The 26,802-nt window shown below is 33.4% G+C and overlaps 1 protein-coding gene and 1 long non-coding RNA gene across 5 annotated transcripts in view; one reads left to right on the top strand and one right to left on the bottom strand.

Moving 5' to 3' along the window:
- LOC143252677 (protein O-mannosyl-transferase TMTC2-like) overlaps positions 1 to 26,802 on the top strand; it is a 304,308-nt gene that overhangs the window by 160,206 nt on the left and 117,300 nt on the right. Inside the window, exon 2 of one of the 3 annotated variants that reach the window (XM_076505201.1) lies at positions 10,771 to 10,830. The exons of the other annotated variants lie outside the window; for them this stretch is intronic. The gene's annotated coding sequence lies outside the window, so the exon portion shown is untranslated. The remainder of the gene's footprint in view (positions 1 to 10,770; positions 10,831 to 26,802) is intronic. 3 annotated transcript variants of the gene reach the window in all.
- The window catches only part of LOC143252685 (uncharacterized), a 34,680-nt gene continuing 25,767 nt past the window's right edge, over positions 17,890 to 26,802 (bottom strand). For both annotated transcript variants that reach the window (XR_013029104.1, XR_013029107.1), the window contains exon 3: positions 17,890 to 18,595. This is a non-coding gene — a long non-coding RNA (uncharacterized LOC143252685). The remainder of the gene's footprint in view (positions 18,596 to 26,802) is intronic.

Below are 26,802 nucleotides of genomic sequence, written 5' to 3'. Positions count from 1 at the left end.
AATTAAGGACGTCTAGCGCAGATAGCCCTCGAGTAGCTTTGCGCAAAATTCAAAAAAACAAAACAAAAAGAAACAAAATACAGCTGTGGCAGTAGCTTTAAGTATTCGAAATTTGTTGCTATGATATATTTTATTATGTCAAAGATTTTCAGTTACCACAACTATTTCTTAAAATCAATGTTTTGTTTCCCTTTAAATTTCATCTGTTGCAAGGATGATCTTATAGCTGTTATGTTTATCCTCTCTTCCACAAACAGTTCATCCAGCAACGTATGTGTTCACGATTTTCAGTATGGTTAAATTTAAACTCTATATAGTAAAATAAAACGCTCGTATTTCCATATTAAATTATATTATTTGCTAGTGTTCCCAAGGGAATAAATAACTTGTGCAGTCATTGTAGCAGCTGAGCGATTCTTTGAAAAACTTCAAGTCGAAAATCAAACAAATTTTTTGTGCAGAAACCGATAAATTTGAGGTGTAGAAAAAGTTTTGTCTGAGAGGAGTAATTATCAGATTGTCTCAGTACACCTTACTAAAATGTTAAACATTATTTAAAAAGCAGTCCTATCTGACTGAGTCTTGAAATAAAAAAAATTGGTTTTTCATTATATATTTTTAAGAATAACTTTAAACCATAGTTTTAAAAGTTTATATATTTCAGTGTCCAAATCATTCTATAAAAGCATTTAACATTAAATATTTTTGTTATAAATTTAGCGTTTTATTTATGCAGTTCTAAAACATTTTATTAAGTGTGTAAGTATAAACAATTGAATTGAATACAGTTCAACAACTGATATTGAAAATTTATATGATTTTTCAAAATAGAAATGTCACATATACTACGCCCTGAAATGTGTAATATATAAGGTGGCCGTAAATTTTAGTTATCAAATAATTCAAAAATGAATTAGTCGATTAGTATATAAACTTATATAACCACGGTATAGTCGTTGGCTTCTTCTCCCTTGTAAACTTTATTCTTTTATCGTGACACTATTTAAGGAAGTTGATGTTGTTCGAAGCTATAAATCTCGCTTGGAAACATTTTTTTTTTCTATTTTGACTTTAGGGCAATTTGTTATTATGAAGACGATAGCGAGGGAAAAAAGATGGTTAAAGTAAATACTGACATTACACAGAACTTTGCGCAAATTAAAATGAAACATTATTTGTCTTCGAAGGATATTCTGTGATGAATAAAGAGAAGTCATCTCGTAGATGAAATGATGGATGGAGAAATGTTATAATAGTTAAAAATAGGACATAGATACACAAAGAACACAAAGCTTGTTTTTATGTTCGAATTATTCAACTGCATGTTCGGCTGCCACAGAAATTCTTGATTAATCTATTTTTTATGATAAAGTTTTATATTTCTTTATATTTGAGATGGTAGAGTAATGCAAATATAGTATTTACATATGTACAATGTATCTGACAAAGAAGAACGTGAAGACATATGAAACTGAGTTAACATTTTGTAATTATTCATCTATAGAACTTTGACATTACATGCTTTACTAAAATGATCAAATAAAGGCCTCTAAAATATTGCATGGCACAAAAATGTCTCTTCAAATTACAGCACACTTTATGTAGATGATATATGAGATTTCTAAGGAGCCTTTGGGTAATAGGGTCATGTCTTAAATGCATGCATAAAGCGTACCTAGGGTATGAATCCCAGAGTTCATGGCTCGCATCCTACTGTTGCAATATGCGCCTGCACTTAGGAGCTGTGGGTACGTTATAAGAATGACGGTCATATCTCACTTTTTGAATAGTTAGTGTAAGAATTTACGGTTGACGCCATTGACTAATTGCCTTCTTCGTAGGCTATATTAGTTCAAAATTAAGAAGACTATTCGTAGATATTTTCTGTGTAACGTTTCATGAAAGTTCTAAGAAAATAAACTCAGTAGTGCTTTTCTCTGTCACTTGTTAGTACAGTGACCTTAGTAAGTAACTTGTATCACCATGGCCTTTATTTCTAAGGTTTTATATTCTAACTGAATAGAAATCGATATCTAGTTTGTTTGTTTTTTCTGTCTTACAAAAAAAAGACATACGAGTTCAAGATATTCATTGAAATACGTATAGCTGATTGATTTCAGTTTAAAACGTAACTACTATTTTGCCAGGTATATGTCTGTTTACAAGTTTATGTTTTTTGTTCCGTTCATTCTTGTTTCACAAAGGTATTAATGCACCTAACATATAAACAGGTATTTGATAGTCATGTGCATGTGTGCTATAAATATTTTGTTATAAAGTAGCTCTTCAAATTCAATTTCCACTTGTAAATTTATTCTCCATCTACCTTGGCGTTATACGTATGAATAACGTTTGTTGAACATAACAATAAAATCAAAATAAAAGTAACACTTTATAATCTTGAAAAAGCTGTTAAACAACGATAGAGTCTAAAGTGATGTAGAACCGGAACATTAGCGTTTAACGTCGTTGAATGAAAAAATACGAATATATGAAAAAAAACATATATAACTTTCCGACCTGGTGACATCATCTGATATAATATTGTTCCAGAATTCCCATTTCCATGTGTTTTAATATTATGGAAATTTTGAGGTTTCAGTTGCATATAGAACTCAAATATTCTTTGTATTGTCAAACATTGTAGGGACTTTTTTTTAGTGTTATAACCTCTTTCGTTTTTTTATTTTGTTTCATTTTATGCAAAAAGGAAAACGCTTTACTGTCATTGAAGTGTAAAGTGCAATGTTTGTTTCATTTTGAATTGTATTTTTGCGTTTGCAAAGCTATTGTTTGTTTGTTTTTGAATTTCGCGCAAAGCTACACCAGGGCTATCTGCGCTAGCCGTCCCTAATTTTTCAGTGTAAAACTATATGAAAGGTAGCTAGTTATTACCACCCACCGCCAACTCTTAGGCTACTTTTTTAACAACGAATAGTGGAATTGACCGTAACATTATCATACCCCACGGCTAAAAGGGCGAGCATGTTTGGTGTGGTGGAGATTTGAATCCGCGACCCTGGGATTACGAATCGAGTGCCTTAACCACCTGGTCATGCCGGGTCAGCAAAATTATTAAAAGTTAATGAATGTGTGAAAAAATTCTGCGATTTTCAATCGTTCCCTTTTATGTGTGTTTTTTATAGCAAAGCCATATCGGGCTATCTGTTGAGTCCACCGAGGAATATCGAACCCCTGATTTCAAAGTTGTAATTTTCTTTTGCTACAAGCGCTACTGACCAACGATATTTTTTCGCCATGATCGCGTATTAGAGTATCAAGATATAAATTTAAAAGAATCAGCAAATTTAGCCTCACATGAGGACCATAGTGTTGTTATTGTACCACATAATTGGTACGTTAATGCCCAGTTGATACTTAATCTTATGAAATTGTATCTGAGATGGTTTTAAAATGAGCTGCTTGTGCAGAAATGCGCCATACTTAACGAACCTATTTTCTCAGCATAATCGTTTTTTTACAATACAAACTGCTCCGAAGAATATAAAAACCACTACGGTAAGCTAATCGCACAAAGCCAGATAATTGCTTCGGTTTTTCATCCATTCGCAATGCTAGCTTTCTATTATATTAGTTTTTATTAACCAAATACGTTTGCCCTGGATTATATATACGACAAGTTTCAAGGGGTTATGGTGTATCAACTGAAGCTTTTCTAACCAGTAAAATAAATGGACAGATAACAGAGTTGAAGGCTCATTTTGCTGTCAGCTTCCGTTTATATTGTGGTGGAAAAATGTTCTAAGCTATCGTTATGAACAAAATAAATGCTTTAAAGTTTTCTAAATCGTCTAACGGATAAATTGACATGAGTGTTTTGTGAAATAATATTTATTCCTCTGCGAAAGAATAATAAATCCTGTAAACGTTAACATGTGCTTTATATTAACTTTTACAGAATAAAAATTGAGTTAGAAATTCCAACAGAAAAAGCAACAACTTCTTAACCATATTTTACTTTATCGAGATTTAAAACCATGAAAATATCTAATTGATTTTACTGTTTAAATGTGCAAAATATACTATTGTAAGACGGTGAATTAAGAGTTTAATTTTATATGGCATACTCGAAATGTTTTTTTTTTCTTCTCCTAATCTGTTTGATCTCTATTATATTACTTAGCTACGATAAAGTTATAAATGTTTTGGAGAGAAAGGTCGGTGTATTATTACCATTTCTCAAATTTATTAATCATGGAGTTAATAACTGTGTATATTCACAGAGAAAGAAGGTTTATTCGTTATTTGGTATGTTGTTGTCTCTGGACTAAACACTGGAAAAAAGGACGAAATTGAACAATATATTTTTCTCTGAAAACATATCCATGAAAATTAATTTCTTTTCATCATCTTTTTTTTTTGTGAAAACAACGAAAATATGATCATTTTTCATACGTATAAAATATATTATTTAATGGGTTGTAATTTATATTGTACACGTAACTGTAAGACCCGTTGACAAACGTTTGAGATTGTTTTACCTACTTGTTAGTAAACCATTAGCTCTTTTTACCAAGCAGGTGTTTTAATTAACTAAACTACCGTGTGTAAACGCCAGAGCCTGGAAGAAAACATTAAACTTCCATTGTTAAATTAATCAGTATACTATTTCTTTATAACTTACAATCAGTTTGAATGATATATCACATTTCCTTATAACATTTAAAACTAAACATATTATTTAAATGTTTATAAGCTCAGATCCATTAAATTTGTGAAACCCTAAGAATCAAAAACATAGTTTAAAATCAGGGTCATTCATCAAGAACTATTCTATTGTTCTGTGGAATTTAACGTGGTCAGTGTTTCTTCTTGACCTTGTACACGTTTATATTTCATTTATTATTTCTGTTTTCGTCCAAATTCGCAGTCCATTTAAAAAATAAAAGTTCATTCTGCCATTTAAAACCGGTGATGTTTCTTTTTGTAAATGTTGTTAATACTTTTGATAAAATAACCCTCGTTCGAGCTTAGAAAAATAATATGTATTGATTTCGTTTATCTTCGATTTCTACATTCTCTGGTTGAATTGTTGTTGTTTTGAAATAAGCACAAAGGTACACAATGGGCTATCTGTTCTCTGCCCACCACGGGTATCGAAACCCAGTTTTTAGCGTTGTAAGTCCGCATACATACCGCTGGGCCATTGGGGGCTTCTGGTTGAACGATAATTAGCTTTTGGCGCAGTATTTTGAAGATAGACATATATATACGTGTATTGATTGTAAGTATGTAATGATTTTGTACTTTAATATAGATAAGCAATCACTTAAATTGAAAAATTAAACGTACTTGTTTTAACTGCTAAAAACATTGTGGTGCCTATGTATTTCTCAAATGCTATAAACTTGAATTTTTTGTTAGACTTCTATACCATGTTCACTTTCTATAAGCAAATGTAATTTACAGAACCATTATGCATACAGTTTACTTCTTTTTCAAACTGCTTACTGACATATTTTAAATGTTTTGTCACTTTAACGTTCATGCATTCACCTTTAACTGTCTCTAACTACGGGACTAATTTCGGTTTTGTTTTTTTTTTTAATTAAGTTGAAGCTGGATTTATTTCTTTGCGAAAAAGTTGTAATTTCTTTTCTTCTTAAGTGCTACTAAAGAATTTTCAAGCTTGACTACAGATGGTTTTATTTGGGAGATAAAATATTGATCAGAAATGCTATTTCTGCATGCCCCTGATTCGAAATTTTTAAAGAACTAATTAAGAGGAATGTGAAGAAGAATCTGCAGTCAAGCGTGGTTTTAATCACTTTGTTAGGCTTAAAAAGCATCACTACTTAGCCAACGTAAGCGTTTCATTCTAGTGCATAAAAAAATTCGTTAAATTCTTTTGAAACATTCTGTACCTTTTCCAGTTATAGTCTTCTAACCCATTAACGTTGGAAATGTGGTGTAATTTTTAAATCTCCTTTGAGTGGTGATTGTTATAGTTTCAGTTAAGATCATATTTAGTTTTACAATGTAAAATATAAAACTCTACATTTTTTCCTTTCAACATCTAAGTTAGTAGTATCTATGGTGCGGTGAAACACGGAACATTAGGATGAGATAAAAACTATAATTATGTCATATATGCATCATTGGTTTAACCACTCACTGTGTGTCGCTTTTGCTTGCTTTTTTACGTTAACACTCCTACGAAAAGACGTTTCTAGTCCTGATTTCTCCAAGCCCGTTCCCCTGGCTGTGGTTTCGCTAGATAGTAGATAGGGACAGTGGGAATCTCGTTAATCCATTCATTAATGGATTTAAATGGCAATTCATTTAAATACAAAATTATTAGCCTAATATTAATAACCTTTCAAGTTGCTCTGGGGCCTATTAGGCCCCACTTTTCGTAGGAGTGTTAATATAAACTTTCCAGTATATTAAGTCTATTATGGTATTGATTTCTTTATAGGCTGTTTCACTTATTGTTTGTAATATTTTCTAATTATAAATGCAGTTTTGGAAATATTAGAGCTAAGCACTATGAAGCCTTTCTTTATTACGTAACTAAGTATCACTTATAGACACGGTATACATAAATATGTGTGTGTGTGTACACAATAAAATCTTCTAACAACTACATTTTTGAAGCGTGTGTCTTTAAAATGAGTCATTTCTAGAAGGAACTCAAAACAGTAGATAAACCGATTACAGCTTTGTTTAGGACGAAGTTTTTTGAAATTCATTCTTAACATAAGCGGCGACATAGAAAGTTTGGAACTGCCAAGTCTAATCTAAATTACATAGGAGTAGACACCCTGGCTAATTTTTTTTATTATTATTTATTAATTCGAAGTCTGCGGCTGAAGACACTTAGAAATATTTATTGAAACGTACACACAGAGGGTGAAAATCACAGACATCTGCAGGAATGTGGTATCCGGGGGTAATTACGCTAGTTAATGGTAGTGGTTGCAAAAAATGTCACGTGTCGTTGGTATTCAGGCAACTGTCTATTCTTTCTCGAGCCAGAAGAGCTGACGGCGCGGGTTTCAGTGACAAATATATGAACAATGTTTTTAGACTAAGTTTAAGAAAGCGAATTTCAGTCTTCGTTCAAAGAACGTCTCAGGGCCATGTTTCTTTGTTTATACTGTTCATAGTGTTTTAAATGTGTTGTTATATTTAAAGAAAGACATAATTTAAACTGAACTAACGCCTCATGCTTTTAATTGTGTACATATGGTATCTTCGTAGCGGAGTGTTATAAATAGAAAGAGGAGAAAAAATCACGAAGCAATAAACAATACATTTGTGTTTCTTTAAAAAATACACAATTTTGTTCTATTCACATAAGTTGTGGACAATTTTTTTCAGAACAAATTTAATTATTGACGTAGATATTTTTACTTTCGAAATTATCGTCTTAACTTTGAAACCAAACAAAAGAAACAAAGATCCCAAACATGTTCAAACTAAGATCTGAAGAACCCTTGTGTAGTCACAAAAGTGTTTTTTTATACTTTTTTTAAATTTAATATAATGTCATAGTAGCAACGCCTCCCAGTGGCACAGCGGAATATTTACGGACCCACGCTGCTAAAAACCGGATAGCCTGTTGTGTAGCTTTGCACTTAATTCCAAAGAAACAAACAAACAAAATAGTAATAATGTTTCACAACGAGATTTTTACTTAAAACTTTTCTGAAAGCTCAGTTCATTATTTTCTGCTGTTTTAGCGTTCAAATAATATGATAAATGTCTTGAGAATCTAGTAGCGACTGAACGTGGTTTTGAAGTGACTACAATTTCGACCACGTTCAGGTAACGTTGTTACGATGCGGAAGTTACTGTAAAACATTGTCAATTAATTCTGTAGTCACTCAGTGGTCAGCTTTATGCTTATAACACTAAAATCTAGGATTCGATTCTTCATGGTGAACACAGCGCGGATAACCCGTTGTATAGTTTTGCACTTAACAAACAACAACGAACGGCCCAGCATGGCTAAATGGTTAAGGCACTCGACTCGTAATCCGAGGGTCGCGGATTCGATGCCCTGTCGCACCAGACATGCTCGCTCTTTCAGTCGTGGGTACGTTATCATGTAACGGTCAATCCCACTATTCGTTGGTAAAAAGAGTAGCTCAAGAGTTGGTAGGGGGGGTGTTTGATGACTAGCTGCCTTCCCTCTACTCTTACACTGCTAAACTAGAGAAGGCAAGCGCAGATAGCCCTTGTGTAGCTTTCCGCGAAATTAAAAAAAAAAAATCAGTAACTGTGAATTGACGAGTTGGTATAAAAATGGCGTCGTAAGTTACCACATAGCACTTCTTGCTTTCCTCAAAAGCTACTTATTGAAGAATGATTATAGCTGTAACAATACAAGAGTCATGTTTCAACGATATATGGGATGTGTTTCGTTTTGCTTAAAATTCTTTATTTTGTCGCACATAGATCAGATCCCTCGCCCCATTCCCGTGATATTCTATATCATAGTTTATTTTATAGGCATCTATTTGGAAGTAAAGAAACGTTTCACAAGGCATACAGTAAGGTATTGAATACTCAGGTCATTTCACTTCGAAATGGCCTTGAATTAGTTACTTGAAGACTTTACAGGTAAAACTCTACACTAACCCTTGTAACCTGCTATGTTTGTGTTTTACAAAACGCAGCTATCGTATAATGTTGATTTTATTTATTGCGAACCAAATCACTAAACCCCATCACAGTAACGTAACGCTGGCGTTCCTGACAGTGACAAATCGCCACACATTTTGGCTTATCTAACGTTCTTCAGATAAGAGAAAGATGACTTCATAAATTGCACTTTACACTTAGCCTAACAGAGGAATTCCAGTGAACCATTATACCAAAAGATCACTACGCATGCGTGAAGCTGTAGCGGTAATCTACACTTTGGTGTAAAGTATCGCCCTGATGTGTACTGAATCTTATTTGTTTAAATTTCAGCTTTTGCAGATATATATTCTAAGTGCATTTCTAAATTTGAATAAAGCTATTGTGCAACCCGTACAGTATGCTTATGTAAAGAATATCACAGTGGTGCATGACCACTTAAACATAGTTCAGAGCGTTTTTGCTCAGTAAGAGAGAGTACAAGCTGAACCTAAACCTTTTAACTTGAGACTCCCCAAAGGTAAACATTTGGACTAAGCATCCCACCTAAGGATTTAATATAAAGCGGTAGCTACCCTAAGACACCCTACTTTCATTACAATTTATACTTTGTAAAAAATTAAAATAAAGAAAAATATTTTCTCAATCATAAACGATGTTATGGATACAGTCATATTGCAAATGCTGCTTTATAGGATAATTTTAAAAAGAACTCTTTCCACAAATACCCTGGCTTCCTTTTGTACATATAGTCATATTTATTGTAATAAATTAGATTCGTGTTGAAATTTCTGCTTTATCAGTGTTCTCAGACTACCTGAAACCATCTCTCGTTACTCACTTTGAAATCACTGAATTAACAGACTAAAAAGAAACAATGCTTAATAAAGGATTAGTGCACATTTAAAAGTAATCTTGGTTTTGTTCGTATCGATCAAATGAATTTATATATAATCAACGTTTGAAAAGAAATGGTTTTAGCTGACTAGTACTTTTCTGGTTGCTAAGGGATCGGCTCCGATATCTGTACTGTGACAAACATGCGCGTCCCGAGACGAAGTGCTTGAAAGGACCGTGTTGGTGGTCGTTAATCGCTTAATTGGTTTGTGTTTGAGATATATGAACTCCTGCATATTTACTGTAGTTCTATTATTTTCTAAATTACTGTTTAACTTTTATTAGTTTTCATTATTGAACGATACTTCACGTGATGTTTAGTCGATTTTGGGTCAACATTTACAAAACCACAGCGTTTCGTAGGATCAGTTGAATGACTTTGATTGTTTTTTCTTGTTTTGTTTGAATCAGTTGAGAGTGGATTACTCTATTCCAGAACAAAAGAAACAAAAACGATGTTGATTCATCAAAAATTCAAGCAAGAAGAATAAAATAGTTTATTTAGATTTAAAAAACAGAGAATGCCTTGTGTGTCAGCAACTCTCTTGTATCTTCGGGTTCTATTCATTTCAGGCCCGGCATGGCCAGGTGGATTAAGGCGTTCGAGTCGTAATCCGAGGGACACGGGTTTCAATCCCCGTCGCATCAAACATGCGCGCCGTTTTAGCCTTGGGAGCGTTATAATGTTACAGTCAATTCCACTATTCGTTGGTAAAAGAGTAGCCCAAGAGTTGGCGGTGGGTGGTGATGACTAGCTGCTTTCCCTGTAGTCTTACACTGCTAAATTAGGAACGACTAGCGCAGATAGCCCTCGTGTAGCTTTGCGTGCAATTCAAAAACAAAAATAAACATCTATCAATTTTACGTTGTCAGCTTTAATGTAATTTTCAACCTGTATTTATTTCTTTCTTATTTTTTATTTCGAATAAATCCTTGTTTTTTTAAATCGTTCTTAAAGTTTACGATCACTTGTTAACAGAAACATTGGTCTGTAAATAAAACTGCAACAGAAATAAAATGATTTAAAAAGAGCTCTTAAACTACTACTACAATTATACTAAACACAGATTGCTTAAAAAATAGGCTTAAGTTTGTTTACAACATAATAACATGTAACTCTTTTTATGAAGAAATTATTTTTAAATATTTAAACAAATTTCTGTATTTTGTGTTTGAACGTTATCTTTAAATACTTACGGTCTAATTAAATGCAGTCAAACTAAGTTCTTCCTCTTTAGTAAATATGTATATATATATTTCTAGGTAAGTTCGAATGCTTATTTATTCCTGGACTTGTGGAACTCTATATCCCTGGTGAAAAATGTAAGTTCACTGAACTGATGTTTTATTTGCATGTAATTTATTTAAATAAGCCAGAAAATGTTTAGTAGAATTTAAGCCCAATATAAAATAAAACTAAATGAATCAACGAACCTTGGGAAAAGACTTGACTACCTAATATAGTTTAACCGAAGACTGGCTACCCAGGTTTGAATCGCATCTACTCCCTGAAGAATCCATCGTTTTAAGTTTTAGACCTTTAAATATATATATATATACATATAATTACATTTGATTTTTTTTTCAGTTTACAGATAATGTTGGATTATTCTCATTGTAAATAGCAAATTACAAATGTAAATAGCACACGAAATTACAAAGAAGTTCTGGTGTAGAAAAGATCTGTTGATTTGTCTATCACTAAACAGACATTTTCAAATGAAAATATCACGGTCTTCAAATTCGTTAGAGCCAGTAAACAATCCAAAATTTAGGGAATCCGTTCTATCAAGTTCACGTCTTACTCGTGTTATTATTAAAATAAATAAATAAAACATAAAAAGAGAGAGTTCAGAACATGAACAATACGAGCCTCACAAGAAACAAGATTCAAAAATGAAAAGACATTTTGTTGTGGCTATTATATTATAAGTAGTGCCAATAAAAACTGTTACGTATTATAATTTATTTCGGATGAACCTCCGATTTATTATATTACGTACGTTAACCGAAAATGTTAAATTTAAGTTCGTAGTTAATTAAATGTTAATATCTATTAAATTTATGTTATTTGCCAACAAGATTTATACACACAACTTCCCTTTTTAACATAATAAATAATAACAATTTATAATAACTGTTATTACTAATAGTTATTACAAATGATGGTTTATGTACAAGAGTTTTACAAACTTACAGGCAATACTGAGTTTTATATCCGGTCTAGAACTGAATATTTTATCGATGAGTCAGGTTCACGACGAGCAAATTAATTCTGAATCGTTATTGTTGTACTTTGCTTCAGCTAATGAATGAGGCGCAGATAGCCTAGCTGCTTTGCGCGATAAAATGCCAAACCAACCAAGCTAATGACGTCGTTTTTGGCTAGCCTCACACCGGTTAGAAGCTCACTTCTTACCAAAGAAGATATTTAATGTCGTTGTAGAAACAATAACATTCAAATTAATTCACTGAAGTTGAACATTTTGTAGTGTTCGAAACTTATAACGTTCCTGGACAAATTCTGTAGTTTTCCGATTAATAAACGCTAATCAGTTATAGTTTACTCGGCCTATAGCACACCGTTGTAGCTATCCAATAACATTCTCTGTGTCTCTCGGCGCGTCATTGTTTATATACTAGTCACGCGAGTTTCTAGAATTTTCAAAAATGACTTATCGCGTTTTCATAAACAAGCACTGTTGACTTTTACATTCAAGAACGTTCTACAAATTTCAAGAACAGGCGGGACTTGTGCAATACATAGTCAACAATGTACGTCAGAAGCAAAAAGAAAAATATGTAGGAACAAGTATAAGCACTAAAATAAATGAACAACTGTAAATCCCTTACAAAACAAAGGAAAACGTAATGACTACCGTGATATCTATGAATGTGGAAATATATCCACTGTATGGACAGTTAGAACTTTTTAGCATAATATCATTCTGTCTGTGTCTAATACATTTCGTAGAAAGAGGCTTCTTGTGAATTATGAAGCTTGTGTTAACCATAATGTATTGTTTAGTTTGGGTTTGTTTATTCATGAACAGAGCCACACTGGGCTATCTGCTGTGTTCACCACGGGGAATCGAACTTCTAATTTTAGCGTTGTAACTCATTAAACTTACCACTATCCTTCTGGGAATATATATATATATATATATAAAGAAAGACAGATAACTGAACAGACAAACAGAGAGAGAGAGAAATAGATAGATACTAAATAAATAATTCTTAACAACACACACACATACTAGATTATGTACTGAGACCTTATAATGTGACGCGTGTATATACAATAGTCTGTTTACGTTATTAGACTTATGTACACATATAATATGACACTTTACGAGCTCACGCGGGTAGCAGACACCCAAAAGCATGAAAAAGAAAGCCTTGAGCGTGCAATCGTACTCTATATTTTGAGAAACTGTCTGAAGGAGTGCCCTTTGTCTGCTTGGTTACTCTCCTTCTGATAGGTAAGTGTTACATGGAAAGGCAATTAGGTACTTCTCTGCAGCCGGTCAGAGAAAAGCAGGAAGACGTTATCCCTATAAGGACAATGACGTTTTCCAACAGTAACATAGCTGGAATCCCGCCGTTCACCCAAGCTGTATCTCTCTTATCCTTGTTGGGCATGCCTGCAGGGAGAACCAGTGTACAAGGCACACCGCTACCATTGAATACAGAGACAGCTGCGAGGAATTTCATATAGAAGGCTTTGTGCAGGATGAAAATATGCTTTGCTTTTACTACGTTCGTAAAGATGAGCCACCTCGTTTTCCAAGACACATTATGTCTGCTTTAGATTGTTGTACGAATAGTCGTTTCCCTTATTACTGGAATGATTGTTTAGAACAGACTGAATGGATATTTTATTCCCACAAAATGAAAGTAATTTTCACTCGATTCTTTTGACAGATTATTTCTTATAAACTAGATGTAGTCTAACCTTTGTGATTTTTATTTGCCAGAAAAAACGAAGACTTGAAAAGCTAAACGTATATAGAAAGGAATAAAATCGATATGCGTACACATTTTCATATAACCTCGTTTTTACATGGTTTTCTCTTACTTTGTATTTGCATTCTAAAATTTGCACAGGTAGTGGGTGAAATATTAAAAATAATATCTGGGTATCAATGAAAATTTAAAACTATTTCAAATTTACCTTAAATTAAAGTGTACTTTCCCTATTTACAGCAAAGCTGCTTAAAGCTATTTGCAGCTGTTTCTACTGAACAAAGAGAATGCAACCAGTGCCATACATCCCACCATAACCGTTAAGGAACTGAATGTTATTTTTATAACGCATTCAGAGGGAAATGTTTACAAACATTTTCTGGTATCGAACGCGACTTGCCAACTTTGCAACCTAGAGATCTATCCACGCTCCAAAGTTTATTTTGAATTTCGCGCAAAACAACTCGAGAGCTATTTGTACTAGCCGTCAATAATTTTAAAATGATAGACTAGAGTGAGGACAGTTAGTTAAAACACTCACCGCCAATTCTTGAGCTACCGTGGCACCAACGGATAATGGAATTGACCGTGACTTCATAACGCCCATACGGCTGAAAGAGCGAACATGTTCGGTGACGGAGATTCGAACTCGCGACCCGTAGATTGCGAGTCGAGTGTCCTAATACCAGACCATCCATGGCAAGATGCTCGAAAGAGAAGTGTAATATCATTTCATGTACTTAATGTGTACATCCTGTGTTTCATTTTGTTGCTTGACATTAGACATAACTCTTTGTAAGCGTCTCTATAAATCTTTCTTAGAGCTAATTAAAATAAAAGTTAAGTTTTCTCTGTGGTTAGGTTCAGACAATTTTGTGATGTTTCTTTTACGACAAGTTTTAACTTGGAAATTTAAGGAATTATAGTGAATGTGTACAAATTTAAGCATTATACATAATTCATTTTTTAACGTTAAAATACATATAACACCTAAGAGGTAAAAGTATTCGGTTTACGTATTCTGATTTTAGAATAATGGGAAACATTCCATTTTAATGAGAAGTAAAGTTTAGATTCAATCGTAAAACGTAGATGCTAATAGTTAAAAGTGATTACAACGTCCTATTGGGCTAAATGTGTTATACTAAGGATTCAGTTAGACACTATATGGAATATGTCTTGAGGTACCACAAATTTTGTTTAGGCTAAACAGATCATTGTAGCATTCACAAGAGAAAGCTAATTATTTGGACTTCTATCTTTGACCCCCCATTCAGTACAATGGTAAGTTTACGGATTTACAACGCTAAAATCAGGGGTTCGATTCCCTTCGGTGGGCCCAGCAGATAGCCCGATGTGGATTTGCTATAAGAAAAACACACAAACACACACACATCTCTGACGAAAAATAGTGAAAAGTTTAAATTAAGAATTTATAACGGAAACTTAGGCCCACCATGATCCGGTGGTAAGGACACTCGACTTGCAAACTATGTTCAGAACCTGTCACCGAACATTCTCGTCCTTTCAGTCGTGGGGGCGTTATAATGTAACGGTCAATTTCTCTATCCATTGGTAAAGAGTAGTTCAAGAATTATTGTGGATGGTCCAGCTAGTCCAAACTTACAAATTATGACAAGCTAACGCAGATATGTTGGATGATATTCCGAAAATGAAACAGACGGTAAGGAAAATCCAATTTGTTTTTTGTTCTTTTCCAGGGATATTCTCACTAACTTTAGTTCCTGAAATCCGGGCATACAACAATAAATATTTTGTATAACATATCCAACCGCAACGTATAGTGTATATTTGTTTGTTTTGAATTTCGCAAAAAAACTACACGAGAGCTATCTGCGCTAGCCGTCCATAATTTAGCAGTGTAAAACTAGAAGGAAGGAGCTTAGTCATCACCACCAACTCTTGGGCTATTCTTTTACCAACAAATAATGACATTTACCGTTACATTATAACGCCACCACAAACATATTTCGTGTGACGGGAGTTCGAACCCACAACCCTCAAATTGCGAGTTGAACGCCCTTACTTTTAACGGTTTCGCGGTAACACTATATATGACAGTATAATTCGTTAATTTTTTCTCGCAGCATATTGTGAAATTAAAGTAATTTATCGATATCTTCGGGATATCTCTCATGTAAAAACCAACATGCAACTACTTAGAACAATTTGTATATTGTTTCATTGCTTTTAATTAAGTTGGCAATGTTTCTTTAAATACTGTTAATTTATATATGCGAAAGTAAAGAACAGTGATAAAAAGAAAGTGCGGTTGTCGAAGTTTAGTTTAAAATGTGTGTCCGAGATATTTACATTCATCTGAATACATATCAGAAATAAAACCGCATAGAATACTTTGCCAAGTTAACTTATGCTCTTCGCCAATCTTACAAAGAATACTCGTCTCTGTCTATGTGAATTAACTTTGTTATCATCCAAACACTATAATTTATTATAATAAGCAAGGTGCATTTCGCTTTCGGTGGTCACCAGCTGCTTGTTCAGTTTGATGTGAAAGAACATGTGCTGTTCCAGCTAAAGGCAGTAAGAATTTTTTTTTCTTTTTTAGACGAATAATCCAGGATAACATTTGCTCAGGAAAGTAAAGTCTTAACTAAATACTTCCTTTATAATTTCAATATAGTATTTAAAAATAGCGAATTGTCTAAACGTTTCTTTGTACACGTGGTATGTGTTTCTCTCCTAAATACCTCTAGTCTTGAAAGTTTTAGTATTAACTTTCGAAATATTTAGATTTAGCTTTCAAATTCGTTGTTAAGAAGACAACTTAATTACACATAACTAACGTTAACTTACTAGTCTAAGCACTACACATATTACTATACTAAAACCGAAACTATACTATTAATGGTATTGTGATTATCCATCTTTCATTTTCCTAATACACGGCTGCTCAGCGATTAGTCTGAGGGCTTTAAAAACTGAAATTCAGGTTGCAATACCCGCAATAGTCGGAGTACAAATAGTTCATTGCGTAGTTTGGAACATAACAACAAAGAATCACATTCTTATCTCACAAACTGTAACCCAGTTTATCTAACATTAACTGGGAAAAAAATTACATACGATTTTGCAAAATTTTTTTTTTCAATCTAGTTTCTTGTTGTCTAATGACATTCGTAAAATGAACGCAAGGCACTAAACATCATGTGTAACTGCAGTGTAAACTGAGTTGCTTTTACAGAGATAATCCTTTAAGAGCTTGTACACGATTAGCATTTTGAGGCTACTGATCTAGAGCTTTAAAATATTTGATTTTGATTTAGTAAAACGGAGCTTATGGGTAGTGTTTATAACATACGAAGCCTAGATGATTAAGTCGAAAGGAACTTGCTTGTAAAAATCAAAGTGGCTACTGGACCTGTAGTTTCACTTGCTTAAGATATCATAAGAATTGAATATGAAACATGTTTGACTTGACAGATAAGAAAAAGATTATTCGTTGGAATTTCTAGATTTTGGGAACCAACTTTGTCAGAAGACAGTGCTTGCTTTATGAAGTAGTGCCTCTGATTTGACCATGAAGATTCCAAGGTATTAATAATTTTTACTAGACGTCAGTTTGTGGAGTCAGATCTGGCACGATTCAGCGTCATTTTATTACACAAAGCGCTTATCACTGTACTATCCAAATATGTGCCTCGTAATGATTCACAGCATTATAGTTATCACCTTCCCCTCTTCTCTACTCGCGGTAAGTCTGAGGGTTTATAACGCTAAAAATCAGGTTTTCATACCCAAGGTAGGCAGAGCACGGATAATCTATTGTGTAGTTTTGTTTAGCGGCATAAAGCAGGCTCGAGCTTTGGACTTTTCGATGTGTAACGCGGCACGCAATGCCATGCCACACTCAATTCACATTTAAGTCAAGATGTTAGTTAAAATCGAAAGTTGAATGGAGTATCTACGTGGAGACCCTTCTTTAAGCTAACATGGTGACATTATTATGACTCAAAACCCTTAAGTAATGTAGACTGAAGTTGTTTTTTTAAGAGATGTTAATATTAGAACATCTATTTACTTAATACACATTAACATGTAAAAGTAAATGTCGATGTTCAACAAGCCATTTCAAGAGTCTATACTATAGAGCGGCTTTTGTCAAGCTCTATTATAAAAAGAAGATATTTTTAACGACATAGGCTGCAGAGACCCAGAAGTAAATGAATAAGTTACATATTTTCCAAATCTTTTTATATGTTGATTTCTGGAAGATGTCATTTGGAACTAGTACTCTTCATCAGATCGTAAAGCGTAGAACAAAATCACACGTACAGAACTTGAAAATCATATCTTTTACATAAATGCTACACAATTCATGAATGAAATGAAAGAAAAAAATTCAGAATAAAATACAATTAAACATTATGGGAAGAAAAGTGAAATTTCATTTGAAAGAAAAATGTTAATTTAAACCGGACGTTTAAGACGTCCAGTTTTATTTCTAGTCATTTGTGTTTATGAGCAAAAATTTCATATAAGTGTAAGAATTAAACAGTACTTAATTGTATGGTTATGCCCATAGGTGTATCATGGTTCTTCAGTTTAATAACTGAACGAGCTTCCAACTTGTCTTATTTATGAGCCTTCATTGGCACAGCGAAATGTCAGCGGACTTAAAACTCTATAATTCGGGTTTCGATACCTATGGTAAGCAGAGAACAGATAGCCCATTGTGTTGCTTTATGATTAATTTCAAACAAACAAACAAACCTATTTATGAGGATTTCTTTTAGGTTTATATCATGTGTGTAAGGAATCTAAATAAGGTTTAATGACTGAGTATTCAATGAGCGTTTTATAACTTTTAGTAAAGTATCTTATCCACGTGTTGGACTAATAGAAATGGAATACGATCCGCGTTTACTTTTTGGTACGATCGAAGGTCTGTTCCTGGCTACATGAAGAAGTTTGGTGGCTGCTTCATGGACGAGAAAACCAAAGTAGATAGTTTATTCTGAAGAATAAAATTCTTCTCACCGTTTATACGATTTTACCAACTATTTAATGGGATGGTGGTTTGGTAGCATTCCGTCTCGAAAGTCGGGGCGTGTTGGTCCACAGTTCAGCATACAAGCCACTGGAACACAGTAGACTCAGTGAAAATAGATAAATACAAACAAAACGTAACATTAAACAAAGAGGATTAATAAAGATTTAAAAACAAAATTGTTTAAAAGTTAATACATAATCCATATTTTCAAAAATTACACCCGATATATGGTTTACCAAATAAAGTAACAGAGACAGTTAACACGACAGACAGAGGAACCGAATGAATGAGCAAACAAGTCAAATGGTATTTAAAGAAATAAATAATATACTTAATAGATTATACTTAAGAACCATTCCATAAATTAGATATGTAAAAAAAGTATGGCCCAGTGTATGACTGTGCATATAGAATAAGTTACAGACATATACTTAGATTTGGCATTTTTGTCGGATCCTATTAGAAAGTAATCACTCAAAATAATATTTGCAATATTTTTATTCTATATCAAAAGAATATAGCATATGGAAGCAGTCAATCGTGAAAGATATAAATAGCATGTATAACGCCTACATATTTTTATAAAAGAATTTCGCTTTGCAGCGCCAAATGAATTTTGTCGTGTTCAATGGAGCAGACGCGGCATGACTAAGTAGTTAGGGAGCTCGACTCGTAATTCGAGGGTCGCGGGTTCGAATCCCCGTCAAACCAAATATGCTTGCCCTTTTCGCCGTGGGGTGTTATAAAGTTACAGTTAATTCCACTATTCGTTGGTAAAAGAGTAGCCCAAGAGTTGGCGCTGGGTGGTGATGACTAGCTGCCTTCCCTCTAGTCTTACATTGCTCAATTAGGGACGGCTAACGCAGATAGCCCTCATGTAGCTTTGCGCGAAATTAAAAAACAAACAATCAAGAGCATGCCCTATTATTAAATACCATTTGTACTAATTAATCGACGAAGACATACACGCTGCCACATAATAGCTTAAATATACGCATGCACCTGCGTGTGTATGTGTATTTGTGATTGTAATGGGTAACTTTAATTGTATATCTATCAGTCTACTTACATAAATGCATGAGAAAATTCAAAATACACATTGCAATAGTTAAGTAGCATAATATATCTGTGTTTGTGTGCACGTATATGTAGCTCCACCTGTGGGATTTACCCTACAATTACAGTTGTTTTTATGGAAACGCCCTGATTACAGCATGTCTTATTTGGAATTGAAACATCCGTTTCTGTAGTTTATTTAGCAGAAATCAACACAGCTGTGTCCTAAACACGATGACTTTGCAAAGCCAAAAATCTTGTGATGCATATAATTGTATAGCTTTGTTTCCAAAAGAGAAGCTAGGGGGAAGGGCAAAAATAACCAGTAATCTGATGTAGAAAATATTCATTTTTTGTGTGACAATATTTGTGCCTTCGCCACAACTGCAAGCTTACGATAGTAATTATGAACTATATATTCAAAATAAATTATATTAGTGTTCAGGGGGTGAAGGCTAGGCCTTTTACTTTACAGAAATATTGAATGACTTTTATGACTCCTTAAAGTATAGAGATTTCAGAGTTCTACATGTCTGCTACTTATATGTAAAAGTTGTTGTTTAGAAAGCTTAAAAAGTCATGATATTTTTATCCATAGTCTTTTCAACCCGGACTTCTGATTATTCTTAAGTTCCATGAAAAGAATTAGATTGGTGAGTTGTATTGTTTGTACCTCTTTCCCGCTGTATTATTGTGCATTAGTAAGGAAGTTTAATATCTTCAGTGACGTACTTATCCAACTATATGTGAAGATATCACAGCTGGAGTTGATGTCGATATATTGAAGAACAGGATATATTTTATATATATATATCGATGTAGAGTCTGAAAAGCTGTATTTTATAATACAAATTTGAAAAACTTCTGTTTTAAAATCTGTTTCATAGTCGGCTCCATACGTACACTAAAACAAAAGATTCGAGGAATAAGAGTTAAGGGTTAGGTTTTAGGATGCGGAATTACATCACGACTGACTGGAGTTTGTGCATCAAAAGGCAATAAATCGAATCTTAACGTCTTCTTGCCAAGCTGGGTTGTATTCTAAGCACTATTTTATTCATACTGTCTTGTCGGTCCATGTTATTGAGAAGTTCGAAGCGCACCTCGAGTTCCACACCGCGGTCCAGGGAGAGGGTTTGAGACGCTGAAATTACATGTTTCCAGGACTTTACCCTCAGTAATTGTTGTAAATTATCTTTCCTTTCGGGCTAAGACCCTAGCCTTACGCAGGAAACGTGCTTTTTGGGCTGGCGGGAAGGTAGGGGATGAAGTTTACCAGGATCTGCTTTACTGCTAGTTGGTGAAGGATGTCCAGAGAGTGAAGTTAGTCTTAACAGACGTGATGAAAGCTCCACATTCAATATACAATAGAATGTAAACTCTTAATTGAAATGTGTTGCAAACTCCACCGTACTGCACATTTTAGTGTCTGGTTGGTTATCAACCAAATACGCTTCTAATGTAACCGAGACAGACTTTTACAACCAGTTTAATAATAAGTTGAGTCGTTCATTGAGCAGATAGGAGATGTCATAGCTCCTGAGATACAGTTGACAATTCAAACTAACCATTTCAGGCAATAACGCCACGTAATTACACAAAACAATTATAGATAGATATATATGTATAATGATAATCTTTGCATTCTTTTGTCGCTCCGATCCTTTAGGACAATTGAGTGTGTTATAAGAGTGGCAGTCAAAACCCCAATTGTTTTTTTGTTTTTTTTCTCTTACGAGATTTACACAAAATTTAACGTTGTGCCTTTTTGACTAGCTATCTGTATTCTGTACTATCCGTTCAAAAATATTAGGAACGACTAAGCCTAGATGCCACTTGTATAGCTTAAATTCGCATTGAAAGAAAACCACCGATACATCTGACAATAAGGTAATGATGAAAAATCGTGGAAAGAAATATAGACAAAACGCGACAGTACGCTTGGTTTAATATTATGTTGAAAACAGACAGATAAATGACGGGTTTGACACGAACGATTTTTAACATCACAAAACGTATTACAAATCTAACTTACCATTACTGAATTGTAACTAAAAGAAGTGGATAAAATCGTGACTTCCAACACTGATGGACAGTGATTCAAAAGCTGATCAGATGATGATAATGTTTGAAGGTGATTTTCATGTAATAGTTTTTTCATGTTTTAAACCTTTTCAATCTACATAATTGACTCGTGGAACATATAAAATACTGTGCGAAGAAAAGAAACTAATGCACTATAACAGAGCAAAAATGGTTGTATATCATTTCCGTCGAAAAATACTTGGTTTTTATTTGTATATTGCACATGCGTCTAAAATTCTTACAATGTTGTTGTCAACGTGCATTCACAGAACAATAGTCTCATCCATTAATAATTATAGTACCTTTGCAATTATAGTTCTTAGCTCATATTCTTGGATCATTTGAGACTTTAAGTTTATGCTGCTTTTCAAATCACAAAATGTGTTTGTTAGACAAAAGAAACTCCTGTTGTTTCCTGAATTACTTTGTTTGTTGAGGAACATTGAAAAAGTTTTGTGTATTATTAGTTTGAACGTTTTACAAACGCTGTTCTTACTACGTGAAGTTTAATTGGGGTTTTCTCCCTTCGCGATTGCTATACATCTGTATTGTGAGCTATAAGACATACATATTTCCCTCGTGTCTTGTTATTTATCTGCTTGCGCTCATTTAGGAAGAGGAAAGTATAGAAGTTTCTCCTAACCTGGATGGATTCACTCACATTATGTCTATCACTGCCAGCTCTGCTTGTCTAGGATGTCTTCAGGCATTATTAGCAACCTTGTTATATGATACCTTTCTGGTGCACCGCCTGCGGCAGAATTCTGTCAGAATGGCTGTTCTGATTCCAACTAATATAGCGTCGCCACTCTATACCCAAGATACTCAATTTGTGTCTAAACCGGTTAGGCATCACAAGACAAACGTGGTCAGTTGGTTTACCTTACAACTAATAATGGCCTTATTAAAATAATAAAAATTGAAAATATATATTTATAAATGTATTTTGAAATGAAATTATCTAAGTCAGTAGTCACTTTCTTGCTTAAAAACGAAAGGAAGAGTTTGTCTCTGTGGTTAACTTCAAGAAAAGCTGAATTAAAGAATTATTATGTTTTCAATTTGCACTGTTTGTATGCTGATAATTCAAGGTATCTGAGAGCTTGGCATTTTATATATTCAACTCAAATGTGCGATAAAGGTTGCCAAGGCCAAGGTTTACATTTGAGGCGAAGCGATACTATTAATATATACATTAAGCATTTGAATAAAGTGCAATTAACTTTGCGTACTACTACGTTTTTGCTAAAGCTAGACATAAAATACAACTACCAACTTTTCTTCCAATTATAGTTAATTATAAAATATATAACTACAGTTTTCTATGAGGTGATGAGATAAGATATATACTACTATTGTTACACTGTGTTGTGTGATTGGATTGTGCAGTATAGAAGGAAATATGCACATTAACTGAAAATTAATAATTGGTTGAATGAAGATCGTAATGAATAGTTTTAATATATCTAGAAGCTTGTTCAAAATCATTATATTACTTTTTGTTATTTTAGGTTTGTAAAAAATAAATTCTTAGCGCACGGTTTACCATGCACCCTGCAATTTCATGAAAGTTTCAAGAGGTTAGATTTGCCATGTACCATATATTTACGAGCTATTTGTACAATGATAAAAATTACCCACCTTGAGCACCCAGTAGTCTATTGAAGTACATCTGTTCAACATTTATAGCGACAGTCGTGACTTAAACTTACAGTTCATTTTGTACAGACGTTTTCCCTATGCAATTAGTCGAAACTGCTGTCAGAACCCTCATATCAGTAGTGCCACAAATCCAGTGCATTGCGGTAGGGTAGGTTTGATATCAGATTTGAATGCTCATGTAGATGCACAAAGTAAAAGCAAGAGCTCAGCAATCACCAGCAAGGCCTGACCAGCGGGGCAGCTCATTCCAAGGGGGTCATTTTTCTTCATTTGACAGCCTCGTGAGCAAGAATCGGTTCTATTTGGAATACTGCTGTCACTGAGAAGCTATAATCTCAGCGGCCCTGCTAAAGGAAAACCATATAATTTTCGCCGCTCTGTTTTTTGCTGATTGCTAGGCGTCAAAAAGAAATGAGAGTAATAATACTATAGTACTCTTGGTGTATGGGGGTTGTCATTGCTTCACGTGAGAGTTGTAATAAGAGCCCAAATGGCATAGACCCAGATGTTCTTTATAAGGTTCAATAAGTCAGGTTTGGTTGCATCGGTGAGATTCAACCTACCTGGAATTTTGATTCACAGCTTTGGAGCATGTGAAAAATGCAGTAGTTCTAGTGTGTTGCTTCCAGTGTGAACTTCAGAAAAAAAAATGATAATAAAGTTTTACTTCTGAAAAAGAATGTTAATTAATTTTATTCCCTTTTTATCAGAGGAATTTTTGTAACATGAAAAATAACTAAATTTAATAGAAGTTGTCGTGAAAGTATCGTACAGAAACTACCAATAATTTTATGGTTGTTTTATAAGTTTTAGTAAATCAGTAATTAAAACTTACTTAAACAATGTTATAATCGACTGTGAAGCTTTCAAAACCAGTTGCAAAAAATAAAAAAAATGTGATGATGATGTGCGTTGACTTCTAAGTAATAAACAAATGGCTTTTTTAAAGTAAAGTTCTCTGGAAATTAGATATTTTAGAATAGCACTAAATAATGTAGTGCTGTTTCATGTACATTTAAATAGGACAATTGTTACAATTTTTGTAACCAACAACAGCTTTTGCAGAATTTTTCTCATACGGTCATTTCAAAAATTTTCTTAAAAGAACTAGACGAAACGCAATTTGTAATTAAATTATACTTCGTTTTTAAAAATATATTTATGTTATTAGCATTATAAGTCGTTTGGATCTACTCTGAAAATTATAAGTTTTTTTTGTATTTGCAAAAACTTCATGGAATTACAATATTTATTTACATATGTATGATTTTTATCATTTTGAAAAGAACATAATAAGTGTAGCATTGAAATATTATTGGAAGGATTCGAACTCTCTAAAGAACAAGTAAAGTTTTGATTTTCTACACAACGTTTGCATCACTCTTTACTGGCAATGATTATTCAAGTAAACATTATGAATTAACGTTAAGAGCAATAAAAGAGGCATAAACTCGTGTGAAGTAGTTATAAGTCTAAGATATAATACTTAGCAGATGATAAACACAGTGTGCGTAAATGTTCTTCTCCTCTGAGTAAGTATGAACATTTAAGTGACATTTTTAAAATCGCACATCCCATGTTGCAAGTGAAGGACGTGGAAGCTTTCGTTACTACACAATAATGTATTTTTAATAAACCATTTGTCCACAGACATTCTAATGGAAATTGATAAGGTTAATAAAAACAATGAACCAAATATTTTTAAGAAATTTTTTTTCATAAACGTTTTTGGTGTATTAAAGGTTAAATTACAAAATAAAAAGAAAAAGAGACAAAAATTTTCATGACTTCAAACGTAACTAAGTACTGGGTATAAATATAAACTGAAGTAAAGGGAGATAATTTCTGTGAATTGAGTGTCTGCCAGTTTTATCAGGATACATTTCTCTGCTCATTAAATATTTATACATAATTCTGTAGTCATGAGCTAAAATCTCTTTTGTAATAAATTTTATGTCTCAGAGCTAAGAAATGTAGCTTTATATATAACAACTTGTAATTTTGACGGAAATTAAATAATTTTAAAAAACAGTGGCTCTTTTTTTTTAGAGCGATTAAAGGAAGTGAGAGTTTTTATAGCGTGTAAAGGTGTAATATTTGTGATAAAATGGACAATTTCCTGACGTAAGTAATATTGATCTGACTGAGTCTCTGTCACTAATCCTATAAGGTTTGTACCTGTTCTTGTAGTTGTAATTTTATTAGGGTTTCAGAAGAGGTTTCCAAGCAATTGAATCACACTCCAACATATGTATCAATATTCTGTAAAAGAAAGTTTAAGGTCGTTCAAGAGTACATATTATCTGCTTGTGTGTGTGTGTGCATGTATGTATATATGTATGCGGGCACGTGGGACATGTTGGAATGTTTCGAAGCTTTGAATAGCACTTCTGCTTTGTGAATTTTAACTTTTCTTAAGGATTCGTTGAAATTTTAAGATACTTGAAGGATTTTATTCGTTCTACTTGCATATCCTAATAAAGGTCTTTGTTTCCGTTGCATGTTAAACTTTAAAATCTAAATTCTGCGATAAATCAGCTCTTTGTTCTATTACCGTATAACTTCGAATTTAAGGCTTCCTCTAATTTAAGACGCACCAAACTTTTAAAAAGAGATTTTCAGTGACAAAAAACTGTATGTTATTTAGAAAGGATTAAATACGTTTTAAAAGAGTTTATTAACGAACCAAAAATGTTACTAATTTATTTAAAATTAAATATAATAAAATATATATATAATATGCAGGAAATTAAGGATTTTCATTACAGTAATGTTTCTTCCTGCTTTCCTTATTATTTCCTTCGTTAGTTCGATTTTTTTCTGACTCACTGTCATATTCTGAAGTTAAAGCATCTTCATCGCTTGATTCGCTATTGTCCTAAAGAATGTCATCTTATGTTACATCTTCCGTATCTTTAAAATCTGACGGCAATTTCTAACTAATTGTTGTCCTTCGCCGTAATGATAAACATTCGCTTTTCATAAATTTCTCACACCTGACACGACTAGCCTTGAGAGAAATACCACTATTTCCTGCACATTATTTTGCTTTTAACATTAAGACTTCTCTCGTTACAGGCAGTGCAGTCCTTTATTTTGTAGCTCTCTGAAATACGTTAAAACAGCGGCATCTATTTCAGGATTTCTTCCTTTTCTTGTGCCAGAAAATTACTTTCTACTTTTCTTGGAAGAAAACAACTTAGTATGAAAACAAAAATAACTTTTCTTTTAAATTCGGCATCGTACGTAAAACGCTTTACCATGGGTAAAAAACACAATAAAATAGCATCTGAACAACAGGAAAGTCAGACAAAGACTGAGAAAGTGATATCCAACTACACCGCTAGAGGCGCTGACATAGGAAAATTTGACGTTTTGTATGTGTTTTTTTTAGTCTAAGCTTAGTTCTTTTTAAAATATAGTCCAATCTGTTTCTTAATGTAATTTTTTTCGAAAATATTTGTTGCGCGAGGAAAATGATGTTTTCGAGA

This window comes from Tachypleus tridentatus, chromosome 1 (genome assembly GCF_004210375.1).
Source record: "Tachypleus tridentatus isolate NWPU-2018 chromosome 1, ASM421037v1, whole genome shotgun sequence".
Lineage (NCBI taxonomy): Eukaryota > Metazoa > Arthropoda > Merostomata > Xiphosura > Limulidae > Tachypleus > Tachypleus tridentatus.
Note: the sequence above shows the minus strand (reverse complement) of the source record. Positions and strands in the feature narration are given on the sequence as shown.